This window comes from Muntiacus reevesi, chromosome 3 (assembly GCF_963930625.1).
Source record: "Muntiacus reevesi chromosome 3, mMunRee1.1, whole genome shotgun sequence".
Taxonomy (NCBI): domain Eukaryota; kingdom Metazoa; phylum Chordata; class Mammalia; order Artiodactyla; family Cervidae; genus Muntiacus; species Muntiacus reevesi.
The window spans coordinates 187,895,209-187,922,123 of NC_089251.1; the positions used below are offsets into that span (position 1 = coordinate 187,895,209).

At 41.4% G+C, this 26,915-nt stretch overlaps 1 protein-coding gene and 3 pseudogenes across 1 annotated transcript in view; all 4 read left to right on the plus strand.

The window, feature by feature from the left end:
* The window catches only part of STX7 (syntaxin 7), a 56,736-nt gene that overhangs the window by 13,857 nt on the left and 15,964 nt on the right, over positions 1-26,915 (plus strand). The gene's annotated exons all lie outside the window — the stretch shown is intronic.
* On the plus strand, positions 3,255-4,136 carry LOC136163515 (developmental pluripotency-associated protein 4 pseudogene; annotated as a pseudogene).
* Positions 4,190-5,842, plus strand: LOC136162918 (poly(A) polymerase alpha pseudogene; annotated as a pseudogene).
* LOC136165742 (U6 spliceosomal RNA) lies at positions 10,484-10,596 on the plus strand (annotated as a pseudogene).

Below are 26,915 nucleotides of genomic sequence, written 5' to 3' on the forward strand. Positions count from 1 at the left end.
AATTCAGTGTAATCACTATGAAAATTACAATGGTATTTTTCATAGAATAAACAATCTTAACATTTATGGAATTGCAAAACATCCTGAATAACCAAAACAATCACAGGGGAAAAAAAAAAAGCTGGAGTAATCATGCTCTCTGATTTTAAACTATTACAGAACTATAGCAATTAAAACTGTGGTATTGGCATTAAAAACAGACACATAGGTCAGTGAAAACGAATGGAGGGTCCAGAAATAAACCCATGTATATATTATCAATTAATTTACAATAAAGCCAAAAATATACAGTAGAAAAAGGAGTCTCTTCAAGAAATTGTGTTGGGAAAACTAGACAGACACATGGAAAAGAATGAAACAGCACTGCTATCTTAACACAAAAATTAACTCAGAATGGTGTAGACTTGAACATAAGACCTGAACTATACAACTCCTAGAAGAAAACATAGATAGTGAGCTCCTTCATATAGGTCTTGGCAATGATTTTTTACATTTGACAGCAAAAGTGAAACCTACAAAAGCAAACAAAAGTGGGACTACATCAAACTAAACCACATAGCAAAGGAAACCAAAAAAATAAGAAGTAACAGGTATTGGTGAGGATGTGGAGAAAAGGGAACCCTTATTCACTGTCTGTGGGAATGTAAATTGGTGCAACCACTCACTATGGAAAATTGTATTGGAGGTTCCTCAAAAAAAATGAACTACCATTGTGCAGTTGTGTTAGTCACTCAGCCATATCCAACTCTTTGTGACCCCATGGACTGTAGCCTGCCAGGCTCCTCTGTCCATGGGATTCTCCAGGCAAGAATACTGGAGTGGCTTGCCATTTCCTCCTCCACGGGATCTTCCCCACCCACAGATCGAACCCCAGCCTCCCGTATTGCGGGCAGATTCTTTACTGTTTGATGCACCAGGGATTCCCATGTGATCCAGCAGTTCTGCATCTGGATTTTTATCCAAAGAAAACAGAAATGCTAGCTTGGAAGTGTATCTCACTCCCATGTTCATTACCGATTTACAATAGCCAAGATATGGAAGCAGCCTGTGTCCATCAATGACTGAATGGATAAAGATGATGTGGTGGATAGATAAATATACACAGTGGAATATTATTCAGCCATTAAAAACCCCCAAAATCTTGCCATTTGTGACCATATGGATAGACCTCAAGTGCACTGTTTTAAATCAGAGAAGGGGGCAATTACTGTATGATCTTTCTTGTATGTGAAATCTAAAAAAGAAAAAAAAGAAACTCAAACCAAAAAACCCCTAAACTTCTGCATATGGAGAACAGATTGGTGGTTGTCATGGGTGAGGGGTGGGAGGGTTAAAAGATAAAAAAATGTATATATATATTTTTTAACTAAAAAGAAGATGGTTCACAGATTTGGAAAACTCAAAAAAAAAAGAAGAAAGGCGGTGTCCTATCCATGTTCCAAACGTAGATGGAGAAAAGGAGGCAGAAGGACTGACCTACCTGTCCACTTAAAGGGACTTCCAGCACCCTCTCACCTCTGTGTATATTACTGACCAGAATTTAGAGTCACATGGCTACTACCAGGAAGGCCGAAAGCATCTTTTAGCTGGATTGCGGTGTGCTCACTAAAAATGGGGATTGCTCTATTTGAGAGAGAAGGGAGAAATCAATTATTTAGGAGGCAACTAGTAGATTCTACCACAGAAATACAAAGGTGATCAAAGAAAAGGTGCATTTTTTTCCCGCTACACAAGGGAGATTCTGGTGGGAGTATACTTGTGAAAGAATTGTCTTTGAAGATGAGAGGCTATGGGGAATGGACCACTGGTAAGCGGTTTGCCTTTTTATCTACTGTACAGATTTGTTGCAAAGTGTGGTGTGGACTCGGAATTTGATGGGTAAAGATGGAAAGTTTCTGAATTCTGAACAAAATAGGAGGCACAGGCATCAGATAGATAGTGGGAGAGAAAGCTGTTAGAAGTTTAGGGAAAGAAGAGAAAGTAAACTACTTGAAGTTTTAACAGTTGAGAGAATGGGTGTACCAGGGAAGCAGAGGAAGGTTGTCTTTTTTAAATTCTGAGATTAAGTGTTTAAGTGATGGGAAGTTTAGATTTAGGTAGAGCAAGTTACTGCTAAAAATCTAACCTACCATCAAGTGTGCATTACTGATAAGGGCTCTGCAGAAATCACATGGAAGTGAAAGGGAGAAGTGTGAAATTTCAGTTCACTTTTTCCCCCATCTGGTAATGCTAATAATATTGAATGTGATTGAATAAGATGATACTTTGCACCACATTTGGGTGCTTCTCTTCACACTACATTTGCATCTTTTGAATTTGTGTCAGTACAAATTATCTAATTTTACAGAAGAAATCAAAAGAGAAGATGCTGTAAGTAAGGAAATAACCTCATATTTAGAATATGTACATCTATTCAACTGAAGCTAAAGTCTTCCTGAGTATTGCAGTGGCAAAATTTATTTTCATATTAATTTTTATTAAGATCAATGAAAACATGTAAAATACTAAATTGTATGGTTTAATTTATACCAAAAAATAATATTGAGTTGTATGGTTTAATTTATACCAAAAATAGCAGTCAAAAGACTTGATTCTTGGAGGAACCCCAAAATAGCATTCAGTAAAATTGGAATTCTGTGAGTTTTCAAAACAGTATTCTGGCAGTTCTGTTTTGCAAAATGTAGGACAGATGAAACAAAATGTTTTTAAACTTAAGTGGGTTTTTTTTTCCTCTCTATTATGCTACTTTTTGTTACAAATAATTTCTAGTCTTATTGATTTGCTTTACTCATGATGTATTTAAACCACATTACAGTAATATAATTTATATTAAGCATAAAATATTTAAATGTTCTAAATATGTAAATGTAAAGTATATTGGAACTAAAATTATATTAAAATAATATCACTTTCTAAGTATATGTAGTAGATAGATACAGTAAACTAGAACTTTATTAGAGATTTCTCTGTGGAGCATTTAAAATGATTAAGAACCTGTTTTTATCCTAAGGGAGAAAGTGTCCTGTTGACTGTGAGTCAGCAAGGTGTTTATGCCCCACTTTGACAGTATTCTGTCGCTGGCCTTAACATGGAATTAAATCTTTCTTAGTGCAGTGTTCTAGGCAACCATTCCCAGTAGACTGAAGTTGATGTACAAATAAAACCGATTGTTGTTTTTTAAAGAGCAATCTTGGGCCGGAGTCATTTCAGCAGTAAGGAGAGCCTTCATTTTATCAACCTTGACCTTTCTGAGCATGGGGAGCACAAACAAGGAGAACAACTCCACAGAGAAATCTGAAGAACATATGAGTTGCAGGCTTACATCAGTAGAAGTTGAAGAGGGACCGGGAACATCTGCTGAAACAGAGAGAGCAAAAAACTCAGCACAGGGGACCAAAAGAAAAAGAGATACAAAAAAAAGCACAGCCTGCGGTCCAGGAGACACATCAGAACGTTGTGATGATGTAAAACCTCCGAGGACCCCGACGTGGATCCCCATCCGCCCTCTTCCTTCTGTCCTGCCGCCTGTCAACCTGGTCCACAGGGACGTCATCCGAGCTTGGTGCCAGCAGCTAAAACTGAGCACCAAAAGCCCGAAACTAGATGGATATAAACGACTCTGTGAATATGCTTACCCTCATCAAAAAAACTTTCCTGCCACAGCACAGGAGGCCAGGATCCTGTCACTGTCGAAAAGGATAAAGATAGAAAAGGGGGAGCTACCCCTGGAATGCTCTGAAGGGGCTGCTCCTCCTACAGAGGGGACACTTGCCCTCGAGGGAGCTCCTCCGCCTCTTGAGGGAGTTGTATCAACTTCTGCCCCCGACTCAGAAGCTGTGTTTGCCGCCTGGAGCAGGATGACAACCAGGGCCGTGAAGACGGAGCCAGTATGCTCACAAGAGACTGGTGAGGTCCGGTGGTGCGTGGTCCACGGGAGAAGTCTCCCAGCTAACACAGATGGCTAGGTTCGTTTACAGTTTCATGCTGGGCAGGCCTGGGTGCCTGGAAAGCTAAGGAGGGTGTCCGCACTCTTCCTGATACCTTCTGGCGATTTCACACCCCCACACCTGGAGGACAATATGCTGTGCCCTGAGTGTGTACACAGGAATAAAGTATTAACAAAAAGCCTGCAGTGAGATCATAATAGCAGTAAAAGGGTACAGCTATGATTATAATTAATGATAGAGAAATGACTACAGTCAACTCCACAGTGACTTTAGACAGCTGGACTCAGGGCCACTCCACTCTCTCCATGCCTCCGGCATCCAGGGTACACAGTCTGCTTCCAAGGTCATGTGAAGAAAGAAAGCCTGTGAGCTGATGGGAAACACAAGCAGAAGTGACTGTCTCTCCAAAGATGCCCAGCCCTAAGGGAGCAGAGGATAAAGGAGATGGGGACATTTAAAAATACTAAGTCACAGAATGGAATTAATTTGCTTGAAAATGCCTCAAGTAAATTTCTACATTGGACAAGACAGATCTTATAGGCAACAGTTGCAATTTGGTCATGTATACCTCAACCAGATATGGTACAAGCAGAAACATATTGTCACTGACAATAATCTTGCCCCAAAGAATCTATTCACAGGGAAGCAATCAATCCTGATGATGCCTCTTGTCTCAGCGTAATTAGGTGAGCTTACCTTCTTTTTGGTGTCAGTTACTTAGGTGCACCCATCCATATGTAAATATTCACAACCTATGCACTTAAGATATCTATACTTTATGTATATGTGAGTTATATGTAATTTTTTTAAGTGTTCTGGATTGAATAATACATTATAGTGCCTCTAGTAAAAAGGCAACTAGAAAATTTTAAAATTAAAACTTTTATTTTAAAATAAAAATACTCTAGGCCAGAGCAGGAGTGAGGCTGGACCAGGACTGAGGCAGCCGACGCCCCTCCTTCCCATCTCTGGATCCTGCCCAGAGTAGGGGGCGGCTGTAGGCGAAGAGGGCGGAGGACGGCTGGGCGGTGCCGGCTGAGACCAAGCTGTTTGCAGTTACAAGGCAGGGATCTCAGCAAACACCCACCACAGAAGCACTGTGGCATTTCTTCCCCCTCCCGCTTAGCAGCCCCCAAGGAGACTAACTGCCTACTCACACAGAAACTAGTGGAGACTCTGAAGCCCTTTGGGGTTTTTGAAGAGAAAGAGGAACTTCAGTGCAGGATTTTAATTTTGGGAAAATTAACCTGGGGAAAGACTGGATACAAGAAATCGGCGAAAGCAAGAACCTTCGGCAATCTGTAACTGAACATGCTGATGGGGAAATGTTTACATCTGGATCTTACAGATTAGGAGTGCATACAAAAAAATGCCAATATTGATGCATTGTGTGTTGCACCAAGACATGTTGACTGAAGTGACTTTTTCACCTCATTCTATGATAAGTTGAAATTACAGGGAGAAGTAAACGATTTAAGAGCTGTTGAAGAGGCATTTGTACCAGTTATCAAACTGTTTGATGGGATAGAGATTGATATTTTGTTTGCAAGATTAGCACTGCAGACTATTCCAGGAAACTTGGACTTAAAACATGACAATCTGCTTAAAAATTTAGATGTGTATAAGAAGTCTTAATGATTGCAGGGTTTTGATTTTGTTGCAAATCAATGAAATGGTTTTATGAGATGTTTTACATTTAGTATCAAACATTGACAACTTCAGGTTAACCCTGAGGGCTGTCAAACTGTGGGCCAAATGCCATAACATCTACTCCAATATATTAGGTTTCCTCGGTGGTATCTCCTGGGATATGCTCGTAGCAGGAACTTGCCAGCTCTGTCCAAATGCGATAGCATCGACTTGTACATACATTTTTCTTGGTATTTTCTAAATGATATGTGTTTAGATTATATTAAAATAAAGTTGATTATAGACACTGAAAAAAAAAAAAAAAACCGATTGCTATCCAAAGACCAGAAGATCATAGTGTGTCAAAGACATGTTTAGATTTAGTTCTCAGACTGTAGATTTAGTTCTCAAGTTATTTTTTTAAAGAGTACCATTTTCATTAGCAGTATGAGGAAAGGAGGTATACACTCATTTAGACTTTAACATCTGTATTTTGTTTGAGACATCCTACCTGTGACATCCAGGACAAGGACAAGCAAGTCTCTGTGGGTGGAAAAGGCTTGAGCCTACTATATGAGGTGAACCAGAAGAGGGTGTTTCATAGGGCCCCTTCATCCTGGTGCAAACACATGCAGTTCAGAGAAGGACTCAGGACACATGGAACACACAGAAAGAATGCATGTTTTTGAAAGAAACAGATAAATATATTGACATTGTGTTACATAATTAAAGACTTTTTTTAATTTTAAAAAATAGAAGTATTTTTTAAATACTTCTATTTAAAAATACATGTATTTAGAGAGAGTTGCATAGAAATTATTGGTGTAGCTCAGTGAATTATGTTACAGTACCACACGTCAGGAAGTAGAACGTTGCCAGCCTCTTGTAGACCTCATGCTTAGAGTCCATCCATACTGCCCAGAGATGACCAGCATCCTGGCTTCTAATGTCACCGATTAACCTTCCTAGTTCTTAACTTTATCTAATGGAATCAAGTAATTCATGTTAAAGTTCTTCCTCCCGTCGGGTTTGTGCAGTTGATCTCTGCTGTTGCAGGTAGCTGTCAGCCCTGTTTTCATTACTGAATTCAGACATACCATATCTAGTTTTTCTTTCTGCTATTGCTGGACATTTGGGGTGTTTCTGTATTTGCTTTGTCCGGTTTTGTTTTTTTCCTTTCATGAACAACGCTGAGCACCCTTGTACACTGTTTTGTTTCATGTGTGTGTCTGGGAATTGGGTTGCCGTGTCATAGGATAACATGTATGTTCAGCTGTAGTAGATACAGCAAACCAGTTACCCGAGTAGTGGCCCCATCAGCCACTGTATCAGCTTACGTTGCTCCAAATTCTTGCCGATGTTTGACATCCGCAGTCTTTTAAATTTTACCCATTTTAGCCACGGTTGTGTCCCATTGTGATTTATATTGCAGTTCCCTGATTAGAACCAGACTTTTCAGGATTTCGCTGAGTGGGGAAAATCAATGAGACAGTAGGAAAAGTTTCTACTTAGGCAAGCTCTGTGTGCGTGCATGCACATTTCCTGAAATCAGATCCAGAGAGCAGCGTGACCTGAGTAAGCTGTCTAGTCTTCCAGGGCATGATTTTCTTACATATTTTTTTCTGTGGCCTGGATTATGGTCTCTTCTAACTTTAACAGGCTATAATTTTAACCAAGTGAAATTGGTTAAACCAAGTAAAAAGACAGAAGTCCTGAGAGCTCTTCTATCATGTGTGAGATTATTCTCTTGGGTATTAAGAAACCATTTGCCATATCTGGACCCTTCATGCGTGCTTTTAAATTCCCATAATGGAAACAGTCATCCATAAGTTACAAGTAGAATTCCACTAAGAGCTATGTATTTCTAAATATTAAGAGGTGGGAGAATTGCAGTTACAAGGGATTCTGGAGTGAATCATGTCAGAATTAACCAAGTTATGAGTTGAAGGAAATTGATATGTAGAAATAACCACAGCTGACCGTGAAACACATTTGTTGAGGTAAATGTTTACCATACATATATATTACAGTCAGTCTTACCAGTGCTAATAAGAATTCTGGCATTTGAGTATTGGTTTAAAGAATAATCTAAAAGAGGAAGTTGGAGAGTGGCTAAAGCTTGCCTTTGGAAAATGAACAAAAAAAAGATCCATTGGTGACTTTATAAAGTAGGAATGTGTACGTGTAGAAGTTTTCTGCTTTTTAACAGAAAAAAATATGCATGATATATCATATATGTTCCAGAAGATTTGAGAAATCAGGACTTTGTAGGGGGGCGTAAAATGTGTGAACTGAAGCCCATATTTTAAAGGTTAAGAGAAGGTGACTGAAAAAAAGATTTGTGTTGAATCTTCATTGTTTTATTTTTTTAATCATATATCTCCTATAGATTAAAGCTGTTGATCCAACACAGATTTGTTTAGATTTGAAGTAAATAGTATTCGTTTCTCTTTTGTGATTTCTTTCCTTGTTTATTGAGAAGGATCAGTGCCTGGCTCTTATTCTCAGAAGATCCGTAGGACTTTGAGATACAACATAAAAATCTCTAATAGTGTGAGCCCTTTTGTTTCTTTTGAGAATGAATGCAGTCCTTTTAACTAAAGTCTGGTGAAGGATACTCTTTTTGCACCTTAACACATGACTGCGAAAAAGGGAAACTGGTATCATCAACTTCTCCTTTTTGGTTGCCAGAGCAGACTTTTCTTTAAAAAGGATCACCAGTCCTGAGAAATTAATGAATTGATTGAAATGGTGTATTTACCTAGGAAATGGAAGTGTTTTCCCAGGGTGATTGGTTGGTGGGTGTTGGTGGAAGGGAAGGCAGTTTATAGAAGGGAAGGAGTAGAAAACATGTTCTCTCTCTCTCCCCCTCCCTCCCTTCCTTAAAATGCGATTTGTTATACCTGCTTCTGATGTCACATGTCTGAAAATACCTGGTTGAATTTCTTTCCTCTTGAGGAGAAAAGCTTCAGTAGCTTTGAATGCACTGTTGTGATTTTCTTCACGCCTCAGGTGTTGACATGGAACATAAGTAGGTGTAAAAATTAATGTCTTAATCCAAGGGAGTCTGAACAAGGAGCAGCCACCCTTTCTTCTCTCTGGTGATTTTGCCTACGTGACCAAACATGACTGTGGTTTACAACTGAATGTGGGTGAATGCTTTCTGTTTGTGTTAGGAACTAAAATTTATTTTATGAGCTAAAATGAAGATACGGCTCCAGGGAGCTCTGTCCCTTACGGCCCCCGTGTGTAAGCCATCTGTCCTGAACATGAACTTTCTTGGTCCCTTGGTCCCAACCTCAGCCCCTAGTTCTGTCTAGTCTTTCCTCCCCATTTGCAACCTAAATGCACATCCTGTTGGTCCCACCTGCCACATTTGTCCTTTCCCCTCTGCCTCTGCGGTCACCACGCAGGTCCCAGCTGCTGCTCTTTCTTCTCTGGGTGACAGCAGCCTCTGAATTGTCCCCCGGCTTCCATTCCTGCCTGCCTGCAGTCTCTTCTCCATACTGTAGCCGAGGTGAAGGATGTCAGACCATGTCAGCCCGCCATGCCTCACCAAAGCCTCCAGGTCTGATCCTGCCCTCGCTCTCCGGCGCCTGCCACTCTCCCCCTTGTAGAGTTCAGCCACAGTAGCTGCCTTTCCCTGATTGAACAGTTGAGCTGCTTCTTAACTCAGAGGAATTGCACTTGCTTTTCCTCTGCCTCAGACATTTTCTCAAATCTTCGCACAGTTGGCTTCTCCTTGGCGTTCAGGTCTCAGCCCAAAGGTTGTGGCATTATACATGTCTTCCCTGACCTATCGTTGCGCTTCCTCCACTCATTCTTTCTCATTAAAGTTTTGTTTCTGTGATGCCTTTTTCATCAGCAAGTCTGTTGTTCAGTCAGTCAGTCATGTCTGACTCTCTGCGACCCTATGGATGGCAGCATACCAGGCTTCCCTGTCCATCACCAACTCCTGGAGCTTACTCAAACTCATGTCCATTGAGTCAGTGATGCCATCCGACCATCTCATCTTCTGTCATCCCCTTTTCCACCTGTCTTCACTCTTTCCCAGCATCAGGGTCTTTTCCAATGAGTCAGTTCTTCACATCAGGTGGCCAGAGTATTGGAGTTTCAACTTCAGCATCAGTCCTTCCAGTGAATATTCAGGACTGATTTCCTTTAGGATGGACTGGTTGGATCTCCTTGCAGTCCAAGGGGCTCTCAAGAGTCTTCTCCAACACCCCAGTTCGAAAGCATCAATCCTTCAGCGCTCAGCCATCTTTGTGGTCCAGTGCTCTTTTATTTGATTGGTGTATTAAACTACTATAATTGTCCTCTTATTTTCTGCATTCCCTACTAGAATGACAGCTCCTAAAGAGAAAGGACTTCATGTGCCCTGTTCATAGCTCCGTCTGTCCTATAAGAACAAATGAATAATCTCAAGTAGGTTACCTTTTATCTATATAAGTATGCCTGTCATGTACTAGCCATTATAAATGTTTATTTCTTTTCTTACCTTTGACCTTATGGCAGGAATCTCTTCCCACTCATTTGGTAACGAGATGCTGGCTTGTGAATTCTTCTGTATTTCATCTTTATGATTTTTTTCTAGGTGCCAACATTTTTTCCTTTACTGCCAGAGTCTCTAATCTCTTCTGTGGCAGGGGATCATACTTTTATGCAGAATTATATCCCTCAAGAGCTTTGCATACAGAGGCTGTTAAGAATACACTGGATGACAAAGGATAGAACAGAAAGGCGAGAATAGAAAACTTCAAAGAAGAGAATGTTATGATTTCAAGATGTGACCCTGGAGGGAAGGAACACAGTTTGATAAGATGGGAAGTACTCAGCAATCCTGACTACAATGCTACAATGTAAAATCAACTGAATGAGGACAAAACAAGTTTTTTAAAGAAATCTTAGTGCTCAAGTTGGCAGCACATATATTAATACTAAAAATGGAATGATACGGAGAAGATTAGCATGGCTCCTGTGCAAGGATGGCATGGGGGGGAAGGTATCTTAGAAAACTTAAAGGAAAGGCACAGTACCTTTCTATGATCCTGGTTCTGGGGCGGGGTGGGGGGGGATGGGAAACCAGTTGTTGAATGTGAATAATGGAAATGGAGAGGGGAATGAGAGGGTACAGAAATCACTCTATGATGCATGGATCCATGCAGCATTTGGGAATACTAGGAACATTTCATCTAGAGGGGAATTGGATTGCTACTTCAGGTAGTTGAAGGGATGTCAAGAGGAACCAGAGATCAAATTGCCAACATCCATTAGATCATGGGAAACGCAAAAGAGTTCCAGAAAAACATCTACATCTGCTTTTTACACCAAAGCCTTTGATTGTGTGGATCACAACAAACTATGGAAAATTCTTCAAGAGATTGGAATACCAAACCACCTGACCTGCCTCCTGGGAAATCTATATGCAGGTCAAGAAGCAACAGTTAGAACTGGACGTGCAACAACAGACTGGTTCCAAATAGGAAAAGGAGTACGTCGAGATTGTATATTATCACCCTGCTTATTTAACTTATATGCAGAGTACATCATCTGAAATGTTGGGCTAGATGAAGCACAAGCTGGAATCAAGATTGCCAGGAGAAATATCAATAACCTCAGATATGCAGATGACACCACCCTTATGGCAGAAAACGAAGAACTAAAAAGCCTCTTGATGAAAGTGAAAGAGAAGAGTTAAAACGTTGGCTTAAAACTCAACATTCAGAAAACTAAGATCATGGGATCTGGTCCCATCACTTCATGGCAAATAGATGGGGAAACAGTGGAAACAGTGACAGACTTTGTCTTTTTGGGCTCCAGAATCACTGCAGATGGTGACTGCAGCCATGAAATTAAGACGCTTGCTCCTTGGAAGAAAAGCTATGACCAACCTAGACAGCATATTAAAAAGCAGAGACATTACTTTGCCAACAAAGGTCCATCTAGTCAAGGCCATGGTTTTTCCAGTAGTCATGTATGGATGTGAGAGTTGGACCATAAAGAAAGCTGAGCACCGAAGAATTGATGCTTTTGAACTGTGATGTTGGAGAAAACTCTTGAGAGTCCCTTCGAGTGCAAGGAGATCCAACCAGTCCATCCTAAAGGAAATCAGTCCTGAAACTTCATTGGAAGGACTTATGCTGATGCTAAGGCTCCAATACTTTGGCCACCTGATGCGAAGAACTGACTCATTAGAAAAGACCCTGATGCTGGAAACGATTGAAGGCAGGAGGAGAAGGGGATGACAGAGGATGAGATGGTTGGATGGCATCACCTACTTACTGGACATGAGTTTGGGCAAGCTCTGGGAGTTGGTGAAGAACAGGGAAGCCTGCCGTGCTGCAGTCCATGGGGTCGCAAAGAATCGGACACAACTGAGTGACTGGACTGGACTGAACTGTCACGTGGAAGTGGATCTCCTTTCCTTTTGTTTGATATTAAGGAGAGTAATTAAGAGTTGAGTAGAAGGAATTACAGTGATTATGAGTGGTCCTTCCGGCACGGTTTTCTGAGGCTGCTGTGGACAAGTTACTCATTCATCTAGGTATTTGAGCATACATCAAAGATACTTGACAACTATCTTAATTTATTCTTTTTTTTTTAACCTTCCTCTCTTGTAAGCCCTGTCAAGTTCCTTGTTATGGGCTGAATTGTGTTCCCCTATTCCTTTGTTGAAGTCCTCATCCGGCGTGTGACTGAATTTGAAGATAGGGCCTTTGGAAAGGTAATTAAGGTTAAAATAGGTCCTAAGGGCGGTGTCCTAATCCAGCGTGACTGGTGTCCGTATGAGAAGGGGAGAAACACCAGAGCTGCCCAGGCCTCCAGGAGTAGAGGACACGTCAGGATGAAGGCCATGTGCAAGCCGGGGAGGAGCCTCAGGAGCAGCCAGCCTCCTGGCGCCTTGGCCTTAGGCTTCCAGCCTCCATCCCGAACTGTGAGAAAATAAAATTCTGTTGTTTAAGCCACCAGTCCGTGGTATTTTGTTATGACAGCCCTCGCAAACTAAACACAGCCCTGCATTCCTTGGCATGTTGCACTGGGATTTAAAGTGACAGGAAACCCCGATAATGCTGACGTTGGCTTTTGAATCCCAAGATTCTACACTTTGTTGTAATATATTGTATTTCAAAAGTAATGTGGGTTAGTGTGCTTTAGGCAGGTATTGATATAGAATGAAAGAAGAGATATTTATATTAACTTCTTTGATTTTTATGAAAAACTCAAGATTCTGAAAGATGTTTTCATTTACTGAATAGCACATTAGGAAGAGTAATTCATGGATAATATAGAAATACCTTTATTAAATCGTCCTTTGTTGTAAGATTTCTTCCCTTTGAAGTGATTACTGATAATGACCATAATGATAAGCCAAGGCTGACAGTGTGACATTAGTTGATTTTTCAGCTCTTATCTACCAAAATCCCTAACTCAGGCTTTTACTGTGGGTAAAACCAGGCTTTTGAGCATGTAAATAAATGGAACTTGGATACACAGATAAGAGAATGCTCTCATCTAGGTATCATTACACTAGGTATTTTCTCTATATAGAACTCGGAAGGATTCATTTGTAAAAACAGCATGAATGGTAAGTTCCCCCACTGTTAAACTTACAGTCTTAGGATAAAGTCTCCATGAGCAGAGGTTTGGTAAGTGCTGTCATATACTAGAGGACGCACAGTGGTGGGCTCAGCTAGAGTTTTGGATTTGTCGAGCGGTTATGATGAGTGGAGGGAGGGACTCGGGGACACGAGCAGGGAGTGAAGATGATGATGTTTAGGCTGGCTGTGGAGTGCAAGTTGGATCAGGAGGCCAGTGAACCTGGGGGCAGGGGGAGGTTGTGTGAGGGAAGGTGGCAAAGAGGCAGGACCGAAGGGTTCTAGGTCCCGGCAGTTGGCAGAGGCTTGTTGGGATCAGGGTACCAGTCAGAGAGGGCTAGACATACAGGAGGTGGTGATTTGTAAGTCGTGTCTATGAAACTAAGGTTATGGAAGAGTTAATGGTTGTTGGTAATAAGAAGGCATTCGGTTAAATCTTGGAGTGTGTGATTTTGAGAGGATGGAGGATAAGCTCATTTTGAAAGAAGCATACAAAGAACTGGGACTTCCCTTGTGGCTCAGCTGGTAAAAAATCCACCTGCAATATGGGAGACCTGGGTTTGATCCCTGGGTTGGGAAGATCCCTTGGAGAAGGGAAAGGCTACCCACCCCAGTATTCTGGCCTGGAGAATTCCATGGACTGTATAGTCCACGGGGTTGCAAAGAATCGGACATGACTGAGAAACTTTCATTTTCGTACAAAGAACTGAGGCCAGGATTGTTCAGTCGCTCAGTCGTGTCTGACTCTTTGCAACCCCATGGGCTACAGCCTGCCAGGCCAGGGTGGTGGGTGGGTTATCAGCATGGGTATTGAGATCACCAGGAACTGAGAGAGAGGAGTCAGAGTGGCAGTGAGCCTGTAGCTTAAAACCATCAGAAAATCGAGAATGTGACCTGAACCACCGCGAATGACACCCACTATTCCTGGGGCTCTTGGCTTTCTGTGCCTCTAACCTGACCTTTCATTTTTTCTTCATTGCAGAAAAGAATTCTAAATTCTTTTTCTTCACCAAGTTCCTCTAGTTCTGCTTCATTGGTCCCTATTATCCGGCCCTCTCGCCTAGGAGCTGTTTTGTGATCTTCCTTTAAAACTGCAATTGCTTCACTGAGTTAAAAAAAAAAATCAGTGCTATTTTGGGTTATAATTGTCACCTTATCCACTTCTGTGGTTACATTTTTTTTTCCCTGCTGTGTTTTCTTCATAGGGAGTTTTGCTGTTCTTTTCCACAGTTTTTTATAGTCCTCTGCATGGCTGCTCTATCTGTTCTTGCTGTTGTTACTCAGTGGAGTGAGTTTGCTTTTCCTGGCTGTGAAGGGAGAGGCAGGAACCCAGACTCCAGGGCCCCTTCTCTCTGTACTGCCCTGAGGCCCTGTTTTTCCCCGCTGCCTCTCAGAACCTCGCCTGGTGTAGGAGGGTTTTCCTCTCCAATCGTGGTGTCCCCCCATCATTGATGCCCCAGTGTCCGCTGCTTCTTTCTAAGGTGCCCCTTTCCTCTTAGAGAGAGGTGCCGCTTTCAGAGATGGGTGGCCTGGTGGCCAAGGGTGGTTCCAGCCTCCCGTTTCTACCTCCCCCAGCAGTGTGCCACCCCGTTCCTTCTCAGCCCTGCTCCTGGACCCCCCACCTCGGGGTGCAGTCCTTGTCTTCTGCTGGTGACATTTAGGAGCTCTGCCTCCCCTGTTCTCATCTGCAACACCCCCTCACTCCCTATCCACACACATGGCTTCTCACCCAGGATCTGCTCTTTTCTGTTCCTTTTGGCCACATGTACCTATTTTTGAGAATTTATATGTTGTCTTAGTTTCTCTGAAAATATAACTTGTGCAGGTTTTCTTCCCCCACCTGCACTCTGTTCTTTATGGCCTAGGGAGAGAAGAAGAGGCCATAACGTGAGTAGCAGGGCGCTGCAGCTAAAACTCATCAGCAATTCAGGCTTCCCCGCTGGCAAGCCCCCACTGTGTTAGCTGAGTACACAGACCACCCTCTCAAGGGGCCGCATCCAACTCTGGGCATCTGTTAACTCCTGATTCTAGACTCCCCCCAAGCAGGTCAGCTGGGCAGGCCCAACGTGACAAAATGTTAGATCTGAACATCTTTGCTAAGTCAGAGCTTGCAGTGTTCTGGCTACCTTCGAATTCCAAAGTACTGTTCACATACAGTTTGCAGATGACTTGCGTTTGTGTACTTTGTTCATTTTTAAGACCCATGACTCGAGATTTAACTTTTTGTTAGCCAGCAGGAACTTGAAAGTGCCCGAAATTGCGACTTTGTTACACTGTGTGCCTTTCTTGAAATATCTGGGAAGAAAAGCAATGAGGAATTTAAATGTGTTCCTGTTGGGAGACTGCTTGGTGGAAGCAGGACTTGCCGGCGGCTGTTGGAGTCTCTGGAGGGAGAGCACAGTAAATCAGAGGCCTTGGCCCCGGCCGCACAGGCTTCACCTTCAGCATCTCAGCTCAAGACTCGTTCTTTAGAAGATCCTTCATTGTCCTCCCCACCCTGCACGTCAGTTCTTTCACTCGCAAAGACGATAAGCTCCCTGTTCAGGTCACAAGACAACATATTGGGGGAAAAAGCCCATAATTATTTCAATAGTTTTCTTTCAGATTTTCTAACAAGTTTTTCTACTTGCCATGTGCTTTTTAGAATTACACTGTACTTTTCTTGGTTTTTCCTGGTATACGAAAATAAACCTAGGTCACTTGATTTTTTTTTTTTTTTTTTTCTCTTCAAACCTTTTTGTGTTCAGACCTACTTTCAACCAGCTGATACAGGTATTTTCTCATGGTACATTATCTTATGCACCTTGTACTGTGTAATGATTAGCCCAGCCTAATGATTCTAACTCTGATTATCGTAAAGTTACCAGTAATAGCATCTTGTGTTCTTTTACTAGGTTGGTACAAAAGTAATGCAGTTTCAGACTGAATTTTAAATCGTTTTATGTTCAGTTCAGTCACTTAGTCGTGTCCGACTCTTTGTGACCCCACAGACTACAGCACGCTAGGCTTCCTTGGTCATCACCATCTCCCGAAGCTTACTCAAACTCATGTCCATTGAGTCGGTGATGCCATCCGACCATCTCACCCTCTGTCATCCCCTTCTCCTCCCGCCTTCAATCTTTCCCAGCATCAGGGTCTTTTCCAGTGAGACAGTTCTTTCCATCAGGTGGCCAAAGTATTAGAGTTTCAGCCTCAGCATCAGTCCTTCCAGTGAAGATTCAGGACTGATTTCCTTTAGGATTGACTGGTTGGATCTCCTTGCAATTATAACTATACTCAAACACATCTGTATTAATCAGAATAGGAACCATTACAATCAACCCCTTCTTGCTTATTTGGGAAATAAGTTTGTATATTCCTGTAGCATAAAAATTTGTGCTTCAGGATTCAGCAAACTCTTGGAAAGCGTTTTCTGCATCCTGCTGGTTGTGAAAGCATTTTCCCTACAAAAAGTTGTTGAGATGCCTGAAGAATTGGTAGTCGGTTGATGAGAGAGGTCAGGTGAATGTGGTGGATGAGGCAAAACCTCGTAGCCCAATTTGTTCAACTTTTAAAGTGTTGGTTGTGCAATGTGTGGTCGGACATTGTTGTGGAGAAGAATTGGGCCCTTTCTGTGGACCAGTCCTGGCTGAAGGCGTTGCATTTTTCAGTGCATCCCATCGATTTGCTGAGAACACTTCTCAGAGGTAATAGTTTCACCGGGATTCAGAAAGCTGTAGTGGATCCGCCGGGCAGCAGACCACCAAACAATGACCATGACTTTCTTGGTGCAAGTTTGGCTTTGGGACGTTTTTTGTAGCTTCTTCTCGGCCCAGCTACTTAGCTGGTCATTGCTGGCTGTTGTGTAAAATCCATTTTTTGCCACACCTCACAATCAGATTGAGAAATGGTTCGTTGTTGTTGAGTAAGAGAAGACAGCACTTCAAAATGATGATTTCTTTGATTTGCAAAACAGCTTATGAGGAACCCACGTAGAGAGCTTTTTCACTTTTTCAGTTTGCTTTGAATGCCGAGTGACTGTAGAATGTAGATGCTGAGTTCTTCTGCAACTTCTCATGTAGTTCTAAGAGCATCACCTTTGATGATTGCTCTTGATTGGTCATTGTCAACTTCTGATGGCTGGCCACTGTGCTCATCTTCAAGGCTTTCGTCTCCTTTGAGAAACTTCCCGAACCACCACTGCACTGTATGTTCATTAGCAGTTCATGGGCCAGATTGTTGATGTTGCAAGTTGTCTCCACTGCATTACGACCCATTTTGAACTTGAATAAAAAATTTGCTCAAATTTGCTCTTAGTCTTTGAGATGATTGAATGACATCACCAACTCAATGGACATGAGTTTGAGTAAAACTCCAGGACTTGGTGATGAACAGGGAGGACTGGCATGCTGCAGTCCATGGGGTCTCACAAAGAGTCAGACACAACTGAACTGAACTGAAAAATAAACAGCAAGTAATGCATTAGCAAAAAAGCACAAAGCAATAAATGGCCATTAAAATAATATATAACATAACCACATTTATTTAAGAATGTATTCCAATATCAAGCAGCAAAGTTCACCAATGCAAAACCACAATTACTTCTGCACCAACCTAATAGAAATCTATGCCATTCTGCAATGTTTTTACATATACCATATTCTATAATATTGATGCTTAAAACCACCCTTTAAAATAGACAGTTTGACAGATGAGGAAAGCCTGGAGGCTAAAACAGTTTGTTTTTATTGAGAGATTGTTTAATATTTAGTTGGGTTTTTTCCTATTAATAGTTCAGTTTCTCACTTGTATGTAACTGCTAGACATGGTCACTGTCAGGCAATAGCTGACTTCCTTCCTAATTGGGGGTTATAACTACCTTGTCTTGATTTATATGTGTCATTATCTCTACAATTCTCATAACTTTATCAGAGTTTATTAGATTTCAACACCCTCCTACAGCATGTTTCACGTTAGTTAATATATGTTAATAAGAATATTCTTCTTCTTCATCTTGTTGTAAGAACATCACCTTCAGTGATTGCTCCTAACTGGTCATTGTCAACTTCCGATGGCTGGCCACGTGCTCATCTGTGACTTCCAGAAGAAAAACATTAAGTCTCCTCATACTATTCTCTCTCATTTAGTAAGCTCTTTCTGTTTCCAGTACAAAGCCCTTAACGTACATTGCCCCGAGTTGAAGTTCATGATGACTGAGGAAGAGGTGATTTTCCCTCCACTTGGCTGTGAGGCAGTTATAGCTTGGAGAGATGAGGTCAGTTGCCCAAGGTCAGCAGCCAGGAAGGAATGAGGTCAGGTTTCCAAATCAAGCCGTCTGGCCCCCAGACTACTCGCTGGTCAGTGTTAAACTTGACTTCCTCTGTGTGATGTGGGTGAGACTTGAGTCAGAATCTCTAAACCACTTGCCCACGTGTTTTAACAACCGTTATTTTTTTCCACGATTGACAGTTTCAACTGAGTTATTTTGGATTGAGCAACAGAGTTATTTTGTGCTGAAAGAGCAGGTGGTTGTATTCTGTTCTCTGTTATTTGGAGACATTTCTTTGAAGGTGGTCTGTGCGTCTTTTAGGGCTGACTCGGGGTGTCCCCGAAGCCTGGCTGCTCTCACTGGTCATGTCCTCCCTGGTCCCCTGGGAACTCTGACAGGTGGAAACGGTACACAGCCTCTCATAGCAACTGCTGCCTACGGGTGTACGGACAGAAAAAAATAAAAATAAAAAGCTTTGCTATGAAGCAGTTTTTTCCTTAGGTCATCCGCTAGATGGCAGCAGACTCTTACGGAACACAGTGGGTGTTTGGTACAGAGAAGAATGAAGAGGCAGAAAGGGCACGGTTTGAGTTTTGCATAAATAATAACTTTTCCTGAATGTGTAGGAAATGGTGTTCTCCTTGTGTTATGGAAAATGTAATATACTTTAATGTCACCTCTCTAGTAGTAATAGTGCAAATCGTTGTAGATTGTCAATAATGCAAAAATAATTTGCTCGTTGTATTCTTGTAGCGGTGCATCTTGATTTAATCCTATCTCAGTGTATTAGGTGAGTTTTTCTTCAAGTAACTATTTATGGTTATGGAAAGAATTAATTTCTTAATTTTCATTTTTCACAAGGGTTTTTTTTTTTCTTTCAAATTAGACATTTGCCAGTAAAAATGAATATGACTCCTTCAAAAATTCACAATGCCCCAGGCAAGGTAATGAAACAAAATCTACTAGACATGACTTGGAAGAAGCTAGGAATGATTATCAATTATTTTAAATCACTATCCTGTTTGTCACCTACCTAGAAACCTTTTTTGTCTCTCTGTCTCTAAGCCAGTTTTTTGTAAACGTTTTTGAACATGTCAACATGAGTAAGGCAAAAGATCATGTGAGCCACCATCCTAAAACTAGGAGATAGTCAGAAACTGGAGAGTAATAAAATGGTAACGATACATCAGTTACCCTGCAAAAATGTTCATCCAGTAAAATGAAAAAGTAACCATAATTGTTTCTAAATCAATGTCAGAAGAGCAGCAGTTAAAAATAATAGCTGACACAAACCAGAGCCTTTAAGGAATTGGTATCGATTTGTTGTTGTTCATGTCCAACTTTTTGCGACCCATGGGCTGTAGCTCGCCAGGTTTCCCTGTCCTTCACCATCTCCTGGAACTTGCTCAGACTCATGTCCATTGAGTCGGTGATGCCATCCAACCATCTTGTCCTCTGCTGTCCCCTTCTCCTCCTGCCCTCAATCTTTCCCAGCATCAAGGTCTTTTCTAATGAGTCAGCTGTTTGCATCAGGCAGCCAGAATATTAGAGTTTCAGCTTCAGCATCAGTTCTTCCAATGAATATTCAGGACTGATTTCCTTTAGGATTGACTGGTTTGATCTCCTTGCTGTCCAAGGGACTCTCAAGAGTCTTCTCCAACACCACAGTTCAGAAGCATCAATTCTTCAGCACTTAACCTTCTTTATGGTCCAACTCTCACATCTGTACATGATTACTAGAAAAATCATAGGTTTGACTCTCTGGACCTTTGTTGGCAAAGTAATGTCTCTGCTTTTTAGTATGCTCTCCAGGTTTGTCATAGCTTTTCTTCCAAGGACCAAGCGTCTTTTAATTTCATGGCTGCAGTCACCATCTGCAGTGATTTTGGAGCTCAAGAAGATAAAGTCTGTCACTGTTTCCTCTGTTTCCCCATCTATTTGCCATGAAGTGATGGGACCAGATGCCATGATCTTAGTTTTTTGAATGTTGAGTTTTAAGCTGGCTTTTTCCCTCTCCTCTTTTGCCTTCATCAAGAAGCTCTTTAGTTCCTCTTCACTTTCTGCCGTAAGGCTGGCGTATTCTTTCTGAAAATCGCAGAAAATCAGCTTCTTACACGTGTAGCTCAGTGGAAGACTTGCAGTACTGCTCACTTTTGTGTGAAACAGACGTAGTAACATAGTCTGTACTTAGTACACTCAAGTACCATACTGAACTCAGCTATGATTACAAAGTTTCAGTAATTTTTACTAATTTAGGACAAGGGTCAGCCTGTTTTTACTATAAATGGCCCAATAGTAAATGTTTTAGGCTTTGCAGCACACATACAGTCTCTTGTGTATTCATCACCGTTCTTTTGGTTTTTGTTGACCTTTTCAAAATGTAACAACCATTCTTAGCTGGAGGGCTGTATAAAATGAGGCTGAAAGCCCCCACAGGCCATATGTGGCTGACACTGATGTAAGAGGGTGATGCTGGTCATATATAACGTGATGTCTATGGAATCTTGCTCATACGGCCTGAAGAACGGACAGGTGTTTATTTCCTCATCAGCTTCTGCAGGGCAGAAGGCTGCTTGTGGTCCATGGAAAGCCTTGAAATGTACTTTGAACACCACTTGAAACACCAGAGTGTCTCAGATCAACTCCTTCAGTTTTGCACACGTATTTTTCCTGTCTTTGTTTTGGCAGCTATCATACCTGGATTATGAAATAATATTTTTAAAAGTCTTTTACTCTTAGCCCTTTTAGCACTCTGAAAAATACTGTTTTAGAAACGAAGACATCTACATTCTAATCCCAGCTCTTCTACTTAAAAATAGTCATAGTTTCTTGAACAAATCAGTTATTCTGTCTGGTTTTCAGCTTCATGTGTATAATAAAATTGGACTAATACCATATAATATTTCTCCTAAATTTGATTCAGTAATTTCAGATGTGCATTTCCGTAGGCTCTTCATCACCTGATCATAGGATCCCTTCACTTGTTCCTCACGTTTGGGTGCTTAGTCACTCAGTCGTGTCTGACTCTCTGTGACCCCATAGACTGTAGCCCGCCAGGCTCCTCTCTCCGTGGAATTTTCCAGACAAGAATGGTGGAGCCTGATGCCATTTTCTCCTCCAGGGGATCTTCCCCACCCAGGGATCAAACCTGCATTTCATGCATCTCCTGCATTGGCAGGTGGATTCCTCACCACTGTGGCACCTAGAAAGCCTGCTCCTCAAGTTTAGAGCTGTACAGATTAAAGAAACAGGAATGATTGTTGCTGTCCAGAAATCCTGGTGGATAGTAGGTACCCAGACCATGTTGAATGAATGAATAATAAAGGAACGTACCTACCTCTCTTAACGTTTTTCTTATATATGCCTTGTGTTTTAGAACTACACAAGACTTCTTCTGTAAGATTCAGTCTTTCTGATGATCTTTTGTGGCTCAGTTTAAAAATATTCATTGAGTGTCAACAATATGGTAGATGCAAGAGATCTGATAATGAACAATGAATACCTAGTTCTCTCCTTTAAGGAGTTTATTTACCCTTGTGGTTGGGGGAACCAGTTGGTAATCTGAACATTTCAAGTTATGTCTTAAGTATGATAGCGAGGTTCGAATCTCCAAAGTAAAGTGTCTGGTGTCTTGCACTTCAAAAATAATACAAATGCCTCCTCCATTAGGGCTTTTTGGATTGTCCTTCAGTAGAAGGTGGAGAAGGCAATGGCACTCCACTCCAGTACTCTTGCCTGGAAAATCCCATGGATGGAGGAGCCTGGTAGGCTGCAGTCCATGGGGTCACTAAGAGTCAGACACGACTGAGCGACTTCACATTCACTTTTCACTTTCTTGCGTTGGAGAAGGAAATGGCAACCCACTCCAGTGTTCTTGCCTGGAGAATCCCAGGGACAGGGGAGCCTGGTGGGCTGCCGTCTATGGGGTCACACAGAATCAGACACGACTGAAGCGACTTAGCAGCAGCAGCAGAATGCCTATACATAGGTCCTTGTTTGAAACATTATTAGAGCGTTTATACTATGTATTGATACTTTTTTCCTCCTTTTCTAGATTGCATGCTGCTTCAGTGTAGGAGGCCTTGTTTCACATTTACATTCATGAAAAACATCGAGCACTCAGTTAATTAAATGCACTCTATTAGGCAAAGCTGAATGGTTGCCTTTCTAAGAAACTTCACTTTATGAGAGAGTGTATTATTCAAATTATTGTTTTAGAGTGAAGAGAAAGTTGTCAGCTAAAGCATTTGACTTGTAAGCAACTTTGGTATTTATGGAACCTCAATAGCATTAAGTCAGTCTAGATTTTTTTTACAAGTAGCTAAGCTAGTTTTATGAGTCTGGTCTTTCTTTTTTTGTGATTGTTGCTGAGACTCTGTCATTATTAATCACCTGCATTACTCATAATGGAGGTCAGCAAAGCTCAAGGACTCAGAATGGTTTTGTGACTGTGCTCTCCAGTTTGTTCCCTCTAAGGACTGGTTCTGTAATGATACTTCCCAGTGGTGATATTATAAACCAAAAAGATCCAGTGTCATAAGAATTTGGGGTATCAGCTGGCCAAAAATGTCCATTATAATTCATCTCTTCTGTTTTCTATAATGAACATATTTCTCCTTTTTTTCATATTTAAGCTTGAAAATATTAAAAAGCCCCACTTAGCACGGTGCTGCTGTTGCTCATACAACCCGAACTCCTCTCCCAGCTCCACTGACAGGTAAAACCAAGACGTGTTTATCTCCTGCTTCCGTTGCCAGGTCTGTTTGGTGATTTTCAGTCTGTTCCTCCTCTGATTCAGCAAGATGGGGGTCACAGTATTTCCTTAGTCTGTGGACCAGCGTTTAAGTGTAACCACTAACAACATGCCCCTATAAGACAGTGGAGGACAGAGATAGGGAAGGGGACAAATAGTTAAAATATCTAAGTATCTACATTACAGAGCAAGGAAGAGAACATTGACAGGTGCTGTAGTCGGCTGCTTAATGGCTGGAAATAAGCCTGCAGTTTCTATTAATCCTTTTCTCCTGAAGAGCTATTCTGTGTTCCTCTTACCTTCTTTTTGTACCTCGGCTGTGCAGTATCCCAGACTTTCAAACCCGGATCCTTGTTGCTCCTGCTCACGGGTTAGATCATACTAACTTCTCTGATTGAAGACGGCAGTATTAGCTAGTTGCCTCCGGCTCGTCTCCCAAGGTTTGTCCACACCTCTCCCTCTGACCTTGCCCCGGGCACACTTTTACTTCCCCTTGGTAGTGACCTCAGTGGACACTGCACTGCCCTGGCCCCAAGTGGGCCCATGTACTCTCAGGTGGAGCCCCGTGACACTCCTTACATGAATGTTGTCTCTAAATCATCCCAAGGGATGGAAGAAAGTTTGCAAGTGGGTGATTAGATGTCAGTGTGAACTATTTCTCTTCACTTTCACACTTTAGGTCCTAAATCTGAGTTTTCTTTGTGGATATGGGTGAAGCAGCGCCAGAATGTAGTGGGTCTTTGCAAGCGTGAAGGTCCCATGGGATTGCACTCCAGCTTCCCAAGATGCTGTCTCTCAGGTGACACCATAATTGGGTCTTCAAAAGGCCATTAGACATTCTAGAAATCCAGCAGCTTCCAGATAAAGGGGTACTGGCAGACCAAGGAATTCTTGGTCTTTGGAAGCTCTGTGTGTGTATATATATATATATATATCTCCTCTGTTAAATTGAGTGTCTTGATCAGGAGCACTGGTGGGTAGAATGGTTGTGATTGATACATGGATTCAGAAGCCGGTGGGATCATGGGGGGAGGGCAGTAGAAGTATACAAAATCCATAGTGTTGCGATTTCAGTCAATATAAAGCTCCACCTCCGCCAAGATGGAAGGGCTCTAATCGTCTTGCCACTGCGTGACTGGCTCATAACCCCCAAGAATGGTGCCACATTGTATATTTACTTTTGATTGCTGTTGGCTGCAAAATGGTATGGCATTGTTGGTAATCATGTTAATCTGAGGAAAGGGAAGTCCATGCTGGCAAAGCTTGTATGTAGTTTTTAATTCTTAAACCATTGCTGGTTGTTTATTCCACTGAACAAGTGCTGCAGAAGCTGGACTGAGGCAGACTGACTAACATACAAAATCTAGAAAGAGATACACCAACAAGATAGTGAAAGTGTTTGTCACTCAGTCGTGTCCAACTCTTTGCAACCCCCCAGACCGTAACCCACCAGGCTCCTCTGTCCATGGAATTCTCTAGGCGAGAATACTGGAGTGGGTAGTCATGTCTTCCTCCAGGGGGTCTTCCCGACCCAGGAATCGAACCCAGGTCTCCTGCATTGCAGGCAGATCCTTTACTGACTGAGCCACCAAGGAAGAACCTATCAACAAGATAACACCTAGTATGTAGCAGGCAACTCAGGTCACTGGGTCACCTGGTATATCACTGTTTACTTTTTATCCAAGAATCAGTAGTAAGACTAGAACTATTCCTCAAAAGGGCAATGTTGGCTTGACAAGGAGCATCGTTTTGCTCAATGAATCTAAGGGACTTCTGTTGTTTTTTCCTAGTGAACCTTGCCACTAGTTTTATACAGAACCCTGAAATTGCACAGGTTCCGGAGTTACCGTGGGATCAAGCAGGTCATTGAAGCCAAGTTGTAGATCTGCTTGTGCCGCCACTTGAACTAGCAGAATAGCCTTTTCTGTTGGAGACTTGAAGCCAGAGCCAGCAACCTTTTAGGGCATTCAGTAAAATGGATTGGAGCCACATAAAAAGTATCACTAAGCTGTATTTTCCCATTTGTATTTGAGACTGCAAAGAAAAGCAATTTGTCATTTACTCTGTAGGAGTGCATCAGTGATCCATACAGATCAATAAATCAAGATTCTTCACTAAGGAAACAGGTCTCTGCATTAATTTGTCTTCTGTCTGCTGGCATACTTCCGTCCTTCCAAGGCACCTAAGAGAACATGTGGCTTCTCACTTTGCAGATGCTAAAAGCACGTGTAAGCAGTGTAGTGTCCCGTAGGAGGAGAGGATCAGTAACCTTGACACCTGACTTGTACAGTGATAAAGAGGGTATATAACCCTAAGATAAAACTTTGAAGGCTTGCCGCCCACCCCATCCAGCTGAAAGCATACTCCTCTTATTTTCTATTTTTTAGGACAGAGCAAAAAAGTGTTTACTGTATCAGAAGGTTTGTACAAGGCGCCAACGATTTTGATGATGTATTCTAGCAAATAGATCACATTTTGAGGAGCATCACAATGGGAGTCACCATTTAAAGAGGCCTGTGCTAGCCATCTTTACTTCCCCATCCTTAATGTTTGCCTTCCCCATCCTCTGGACAAACCAGGCAAATGGGAGTAGGAGAGGCTTCACAGCTCTCAGCTCACTAGGTCTTCCTGACATTTCTGGGCAGTGCACAAGAAGAGGTGTGGCTGATAGTCTTCTGTTTTGTTGAAGTGTCAAGCCCTGGGCTCCCAGTTATGTCCTCCTTTGCATGTGAGTCCTTTCTCAGGGAGAAAGGATGAAGACTGGGGTTGCTGAGTGTATCTGTTTACAAAAACCAGGGAAATAACCATTTGGTGGACTTAGGCTCCCTCCCACTGGGTCTATGAGAAGCATGCTACTTAACTTCTTTTTAATGGCCAAACAATTTTATATAGCGTTCATGCATTAAAATTATTTATCCTTTTAGGATTGACACTTTTCAGTCTTTTTTTCTTTTTTTTTTGCTATTCATGTTTTCAGTGAATATTATTAAAGGTCCTGTTCCTGGCCTACTTTTGTACTGGTTTGTCTGACCTTTCCTCAGTTATTTCAAATTCTTTCTACATGATGGATATTATTCCTCCCTATGTCTTTATCTTTATGAAGACTTTCACTTATGATTATATTATCATCCACTTATTTTTCTTGATTTTTTCCAATCTGATATATGAAAAGTTGATTATCAGTGAAGTTGAACTTCTCATGTGTTTATTTGCTTGTCATTATTTTAAGATGATACCTTTTACCTTTTTTTATTGGACTATTTTTATATTTCCAACTTGTAGAAGTTTTTTTTCTATATTAAGAATATTAACCCCTTTATTTATCATATGCTGCAGGCATTTTTTCCCATGTACACACACACATATGTTACTTGTATGGATTTGTAATTAAGATACAGATTTTTCATATAACATTTAAAATTTTTGTGTATTTTTTGCCAGTTTGATAATATTTTCCTTCATGGTTCTTAGTTTTGTATTATACTTGGATAATATTTTGTACCTGTGCCAAAATCATAAATAAGATTGTGTAATAAATACATTTTTATAGTTTTATGTAGCAGTTTAATAGTTTCCATTTTTAATGTTTAAATTATTAATTTTTTACAGGTTTATTTTGCTTCATGAGGTAACATTGAGTTCTCTGTTTTAACCCCCAAATGGTTGGTCAGTTTTCCTCATGTCATTTATTGAGCAGTCTATTTTTTTTTTTTTCACTTACCATGGCCTTTTTAAAAGACAAG